The sequence below is a fragment of the Somniosus microcephalus genome, chromosome 1, assembly GCF_052327205.1.
Source record: "Somniosus microcephalus isolate GS21.2 chromosome 1, FLI_Smic_1.0, whole genome shotgun sequence".
In the NCBI taxonomy this organism is placed as follows: Eukaryota; Metazoa; Chordata; class Chondrichthyes; order Squaliformes; family Somniosidae; genus Somniosus; species Somniosus microcephalus.
Genome location: NC_140987.1, coordinates 211746002 through 211752746, shown reverse-complemented (window position 1 = coordinate 211752746; position 6745 = coordinate 211746002). Strand labels below are relative to the sequence as shown.

Genomic DNA, 6745 nt, shown 5'->3' with positions numbered 1-6745 from the left:
TCCGCCATTTAATGAGATCATGGCTGATTATCCAAATTCAGTACCCTGTCCCTGCCTTCTCCCCATATCCCTTGATCCCTTTAGCCTTTAGCGAGGAAAGAGAGAGAGAGATAGAGAGAGAGAGGGCGCGGAAAGATAGAGAGAGAACGAGGAAAGTGAGAGAGAGAGGACGAGGAAAGAGAGAGAGCGCGAGGAAAGAGAGAGGGGGAGTGGGCAGAGAGGGTGAGGTCGAGTAGACAGAGATGGAGGAGAGGGGATTGAGTGAGCGAGGGGGGATGTGGGGCGAGGGGGGATGTGGGGCGAGGGGGGATGTGGGGCATGGGGGGATGGGAGGCGAGGGGGCGAGGGGGCGAGGGAGGCGAGGGGGCGAGGGACGCGAGGGGGCGAGGGACGCGAGGGGGCGAGGGAGGCGAGGAGGTGAGGGGGGTTGAGTGAGCGAGGGGGGTTGAGTGAGCGAGGGGGGTTGAGTGAGCAAGGGGGAGGGGAGCATGGGGGGGTGGGGAGAGAGAGAGAGAGAGAGAGAGAGAGGCTTCCCCATTCACCAAATTGTACAAAAAACATAGGACTGTTAAGATAGTTGCTACATAACTACATTCCCTCACAGGTTAAAAATGATCACCAGTGGCTGCCTATCTCTTCTGCAGTCTTATCCATGCTGGGTTGGCCCTGGAGAGGTAACATGCGGTGTCCTCGGGTAAGCTTGGGACCTTCCACGACCAGTGGGCACCGCAGGGTATAGAGTGTCTGATTGACATAGATAATATGATGATTTATTGCTGTATGTTTCACTCCGTTTAAGTAGTCCTTACATTTAAATTATTATTACAAGTGGGTCTGCCTCAGATGAGGAGAGCACTTGTATAGCTGTTTATCGGTGACCCTATTTGCCCATTAAAAACTGGATATAATCAGTTACTCCAGATCAAAAACACCATTCATCATGACCGTTCCCATCCATTTAACTACATAACTCCTAAAAATGTTTTAAATCAAATATTCATGGAACGCCTCTGCCCATCCCACTGTCCAAATAATCCCCCTCCCTTCTTGTATACCCTGATGCACTCCACCAGACCTCAACAATAGAACTGATCTAGGGTATACCCACTTCCACTTGCAAGCTACACTACACCAGCCTAAACCCCTACCCTCCACAGCACAGCCCAGTTGACACCCAGTGTGAAGAACAATGTTTGACAACTGTATCTCATGGCGTGTTACTGGGGAGCAAGCAAAACAATTTGAGGACCTTGGGCCTAAACCTCTACTCTTGGTCCACTTCCGATGAAACAGGCTAAGTGCTGACCAACGGCAGTGAGAAGTGGCAAGAGCCCAATCCAGATAAATCAGTCACGTTGTTGCTCACAGGAGATTTGTAGACATCATTAAAAAAAATACCTGTGTTGCAGACAGGAAACTAGGCAAAGTAGAAAGCTGCAGCAGGGCAACAAAGGGTCAGCGGCAGCTAAACTAAAAATTGGAGATACAAGGATAAATACACTGATGTTATTCAGAAACTACTTTGTTTTTCAGGTTGCCAATACTGAAGAGAATTTTTCAATTTGCCTTGATACCAGTGAGTTTACATAAAATTGCTTTAACGACATGAATGTGTGTTTTTCCACCACAGAGCACAGAGATGAGATTTCACACTGTATCTAATAAGTAGAGGCAAAGAAGTGGTGGAAGGAAGAAGATAGGCACACGGAGGAATAAAGACTATCCAGGAGAGAAAGAAAATTAAAAATATCTTCAGAAAACTGATTAATAAACAAATGGGAATGAACCAAAATCCTCCCGGAGACTGGGATAATAGGGAATGACAAATCGACCTGCATGAGGGTAGTGAAGATTGGAAACAGAAAAATACAACATATACGAAACTGGAATATTAAAACTTCATTCACCCTAACTTTGATTTAAAATAGAAATTTTCCATCTTTCATAAAGGACCCCATCATTTTAAAAGTAACATCATTGTTTGTTTGTTTGCAATAAAGGTTGAGGGAAATATTCAGCTTTAAAACAGAGGAATTACAGACATACAAAGCTGCAAATACATTGCTTGCTCTACACACACAGTACTTTTTGTTTAAATAATCCAAAATGCTTAAAAAAGGAAGCTTCACATAACCAAAACTGAAACAAGTTATGCTAATTTATACATTGCTGTCAAAGGTCTCACCACAAATATCCCCATGGCTTAGTCACCTTTTACAAAAACCTAAGTAGACAACTGAATGGTCCAGCTAGATACTGAAATCCACCTTTTGAAGGAAAGATTGTTGCGACATATATTAGAACTTAGAAATCCCTCATTTAGATTTCATAATGATTGCAGATACACACTTGGAGAACTTTAGTTCTTCGCTCAAGCAAATCAGAGGTATTATTTTACCCCATCTACCTCACAGCACTGCCTCCCACAAAAATCACACGATCAGCCTTACTACTGTAATGTGAATAACATGGCACCAGTGTTACCAGCGCCACCAAACCCTCCTCAGGAGAGGTTCCACTGCCCGTCTCTGCACCATCACCAACAAAGCTAAACGGCTAGCACCACTTGCCATCATTTTAATTCTACCCATAAGTACATTGATCTCTGTAAAACTCAGGAATGCATTGGTGACTTTATAGCAACTATACACATGCATACTTGTACTAGTGTTGACAAATGTGTTCTATCAACAAGGTGAATTCTGCACAAGGGAAATGGCTCATATGAAGGAACACCTAAATTGAATGTTAAATTTAACAGTATATTACTTCACCTGGGCATGAGAATGTTTTAGTTTATACTGGTATAAGTTTGTTTAACTGTTGAATAATTTTGCATCAAAGCTGACTTTAAGATTTTTTTTACATGAACTCATTTTGGATTAGGAGTGTCAGTTTTGTTCTGTTGGTAGCACTCCCCTGTGTCAGACAGTCATGGGTTCAAACTCTGCTCCAGGACCCGAGCACATAATCCAGGCTGACACTTCAGTGTAGTACTGAGGGAGTGCTGCACTGTTGGAGGTGCCACCTTTTGGATGAGACTTTAAACCAATGCGTGCCATCCACTTGTTCCGATGGACGTAAAAGATCCCATATCATTCCTCAAAGAAGATTAGGGAATTTTCACAGTGTCCCAACCAATATTCATCCCTTAACCCACACCACCAAAAAAGATTAATGGTCATTCCTCTTGATGCTGTCTGTGGGGCCTTACTGCTGCATTTCCTTCATAACAATGATCACATTTCAAAGAGTAATTCATTTGAGGTATTCCAAGGATGTGAAAGGCATTATATATCTGCAAGTTCTTTCTCTTTTGCTCCGATTCACTCACTCAACTCATACATGTAGAAAGGCCGCTTCAACAAATTACCTGAGGCAGCAAGTGCCTATGGATCTGTCTCCCAACCAAAGCCACCAATTTCCAGAGAGAAAACAAAACTGCACATAACACCAAAAAAAAGTTTGCAAAAGGTTTCTTACTCTGAAATTCAGACGTTTCACTGCAAGTCATAAGATACATATCCACCAAAAAGCTTCAACAACAGCTGGACATCAATTACCAAAGTACTCCAATCACCAAATGTTACCTGAAACACGAGCAGCCAGAATTTGTCACAGGCCTATGTGGAACAAAATATTTCCATGCTTGTCTTAAATTAATAATGCCTGCTGCTGCATCAACAGCCTACTGGTAACCGAATGGCTCCACAGTTTGAGCAGGGTATGCAAATGCACCTCAGCGGAAGATGTTGGAGATTATAAATTACTGTCTAAAAAAAAATCTCTTAACTGGCAGGACGGAAATCACAATTCTTGACTACTTCATTCCTATGGTTTAGGATGGACTGGTATTTTATTTCTAGTCAGTTTCTCACTGCCTCCCCCTTTCTCAATCCACAATATGCTACGCAGTTTGGAGGTTGGGAAAACCTAACTAAGGTAATTCAAAAGCAAAATACTGCGGATCTGAAATATAAACAGAAAATGCTGGAAATACCCAGCAGGGCAGGCAGCATCTGTGGAGAGAGAAGATGCTGCCTGCCCTGCTGTATTTCCAGCATTTGCTGTTTTTATTTCACTCAAGGTAATTGTTTGATCAGGTGGCTTGTGTTTGATCAGGTGGCTTGGAGGTACACCTAAGTGATGCACAAGAGAACGACTCTCCAAACAACTAGTCTCCTCTTCCTGACCGAGTCCTATCAAACTGGAACTACTCTGCTTTGGGAAGCCAGAGCAAAACATATTTAAGACGCAACTGATATTTGAATTCAAGTTCCCCCTAATGGCAGCCAAATACTCTAACATTGTAGGACCAGGTCAACCTGAAAATAGATGTTTCAGAAAGGGGTCATGACAGGTTCACTTTTGCGTGTGGGACTTACATTATCAACTAGGAAGAAAAGCACAGCAATATGATGTCTGCATTTCTTCACCACTTCAGATGTAAGTACACCTCTTGTTAACCAATCACAGAACAATACTACCAACAGTTCCAAAAAAGTCTATGATCTGGACAACCTACTATCCCAGCTATTGGAGCTCCATGCATTCAAGTGGCCCTCATGAAGAGTAGAAAAATACATAATGAATGAACACATTGTATACTTTGCACCTAAGCAGCCACAATCTAAATGCATATATTTCTAACCCTCTGACTAGTCTGAGCAAGTAACTGTTTTTAAAAAGACACCCAAATAAAGAACTGTTTTTCCAGCATGCACTCAGCACAATACATACACTTTTCTTTGATTTCCTGAGAGACAGAGAGTATACATGCCCTTACAAAGAATAGTAATGTTTATACCTCATAAATATTTGCATGATCATTAGCATTCTTTTGCCATTTACCAGTAATAAATGTTCCTCCTCCCCAAAAAATGTGTAAAGAATACATTCCCTCAAGTATGCACAAGTAATAATATAAAAATTACAAGGGCCAGATCTGGAACACCTCTCATTTTACAAGTCAGTGTGGATATACAAAAAGAGAACATATACCCCCTCAGGGCAAAATGTTTGTAAGAACATTTTACATGGTCTCATCTTCATAACCATCAAACCTCAGGGAGTGATCTGAAGCACAAAAGCTATAATTTTGTACAAAAGTAATATCTATCAAGAATAGTTAAGCCATATTGCATTCCATAAATGAACCAGCACAGTCCAATCCTTATTGTAAACAGTGCTGGCTCTTAAAAAGGAGAGACGAGAGAGAGATGGGGTAAAAGCAAGTGATTTTGTTAATGACTTTCAGCAATGAAAGACATTACATTTGTAAGCTACAGTAATTAACCTCGGATAATTTAACACCACCCAAGACTTACAGCAACACAGATTTGATTTAGTCAGGTTTTAGACCTAGCCACCCATCAGTGAGAATCTCTGGTGAGCTAATTATTTACAACCACATCAGATACAACCCCATCCGCCTCCCTTTGCAGAACTGAAAAAAATGTCCAATAATATGTCTGCTCTGGGTTTTTTTTAAAAATGAATATATGTACGGATTACTGCTTCTAACTCACGGTGACAAGTTTTTTTTTAAAAAGGGACATCGAGCAGTTTGCAACAGCAGCTCGCATCTCATTGTTCGCTCGGTCTGGTTTCCCCACCCACCCTGCAAAATGCACAAAACCAATGGTGCCCTTCTCATTATATATATAAAAAGAAAGAGTAAGTGATGGAGTCACACACACACAAGATGCAGCACATACCCAAGAAAAAAAACATGCAGTGTGGAGAAAGTTTCACGAGCAGTGAAGGACTAAACTTCCGGGGTATGTCGCGCTGCTGCGGCGGGAGGCAGCGGGAAGAGTAAATGCTATTCAGCGCAGCCGGTTTCAAGTCGCCCTTGTAGGGGAATTACTGTAGTCTGTGCAGGACTCCCTCTAACTGCATTCGCCCAACAGGGGAAACGCACTTTGTAAACACGCAGCCGTGCTGCGTTAAAAGCTACTCCGTCTCGACGCTGCCGTCTGCAAATGCAAGCTCTTGCATTGCTTTTTACCTTGCGATTCGTCGGAGCGGTTTTCTTGGCGCTCCTCTTGTACCAGGCAGGGCTTTAGATATTATATAATCCCCTACAGGGTTGTAATGGGACACTCCAAAAATTTATTCTTGGGAAGACTGACAGCCGGGGTCAAGAAACAGCTGTTGAAGTTAATGCTTCTTCCTCCCACACTGTCTGACAGCAGTGGCCTGCCACAACAAAGTTGGTTGCCAGCAAGCACATTTAAAGATGTGGCGCATCCATGTTTCTTGCATATGCAATGGAAAATACTATTAGATGTAATGAGCATTTATATTTTGGGGTAATTCAAAAAATGAAGCCAACCGCAGAGTTGTTTGAACCTGTGTCATTTTCTTATCATGTCTGTCTGTTCAGAAAGGTTTTGGTCAGGTGATTTTACATGTAAAAAGATAAACAAAGTTTGCTGAATGCAAAAAGCAAATTAAATTGCCTAGATTGTGACGGTCAGGTCACAGGTTTAATTATAAATGTGTATATATATATATATATAGATATAATTACCATTTTTTAAAGTGAACAACTTTTAATAAGTTAATGCCATCCCTCTTTTAGGCCGTACTGCCCCCTCTCCCCACCCTTTTCCAATACAATATTTCCAGCCAGCAAGTGACCAGGAACCCTGCTCCCAGGCCTCTACAAATGAGAACATTTCTGTTGGGAGATACATGATAAAAAGGGGCAAAATAACTCAGCTGCTGATTTTCCCACCAG

At 42.0% G+C, this 6745-nt stretch overlaps 1 protein-coding gene across 9 annotated transcripts in view; it reads right to left on the bottom strand.

Moving 5' to 3' along the window:
- Window positions 1-6195, bottom strand: part of atg10 (ATG10 autophagy related 10 homolog (S. cerevisiae)) — a 437210-nt gene extending 431015 nt beyond the window's left edge. For 2 of the 9 annotated variants that reach the window (XM_085989469.1, XM_085989492.1), the window contains exon 1: window positions 6011-6191. The gene's annotated coding sequence lies outside the window, so the exon portion shown is untranslated. Of the gene's footprint in view, window positions 1-5717; window positions 5984-6010 lie in introns of those variants that run through there. The other 7 variants (XM_085989483.1, XM_085989488.1, XM_085989510.1 and 4 more) reach the window with 6 other exon arrangements.
- Window positions 6196-6745: the final 550 nt, after the last annotated feature.